Raw genomic sequence first — 871 nt, 5'->3', positions numbered from 1 at the left:
AAGTAAACTTGTCAGCTCCTTAAAATCTTAAATTTAAATGTTAAACAATTGACAAACTTTTAATTTATGTGGTTTTAGTAGCTCTTTGATTTCGTGTCTATTGAGTTTTCATATCAGCTCTTTTAGAGCCAAAACTCATGTTTTGGTTGCCCAAGCTTCATGGGACGAGTTGTTCTGGTCTCCGCGCAGGTGAGGTGAAGGAGCGTAAGGCACGCTGAAGTGTATGGGAAAACATAATTGGCACCCTCCAGACGGGGTTTTGGCGCCCCCTCTGGTGCTGCGCCCCTATGTGTTGCATGCGCTGCATACCCACTTTTTGCGCCACTGTGGAAACCCTGTATAAAATTTGAATATTTTGACCTGTCCGTCACTTGGACACAATGTTCCATCATTCTGAAAAATTCAAGATTACGATGAAGTCTCTGAACTTCATTTCAATGTTTGAGCTAGTAAATATTTAGTTTATATGAGTCAGTGGTTCTCTTTTATAATGAATAGTTTTGGAAGGATCTGTATCTTACAGCAGACTTTGAAATAACTTTTTTGTGAATTCTTGGAGCTAAAAATACTTATAAAATGGCTCTCTATGTATTTGCAGATGTGACCTGTTAATAAAACCTGTTGGAAAGGCTGTGACAGAATTACTTGATCTGTTTTAAGTCATCTACAGATGTATTGAAAGCCAGAAACAGGCAGTAGAGATCTCTGTTCATCGATGAACAGTCTGGACCTGCAACTGAAGTTCAGCTTTCTATTTATAAAGCCTACAGAATTTTGCCAATAATGTAAACTAACTGAACTGTGATTTAAATCATTTGAAATAACCCTTAAACTTTTTAACATCCAATAAATGCTCTACATACACAGAAAG

This window comes from Poecilia latipinna, unplaced genomic scaffold, assembly GCF_001443285.1.
Source record: "Poecilia latipinna isolate Pla-1442-1.1 unplaced genomic scaffold, P_latipinna-1.0 Scaffold1688, whole genome shotgun sequence".
NCBI classification, from domain to species: domain Eukaryota; kingdom Metazoa; phylum Chordata; class Actinopteri; order Cyprinodontiformes; family Poeciliidae; genus Poecilia; species Poecilia latipinna.
Note: the sequence above shows the minus strand (reverse complement) of the source record.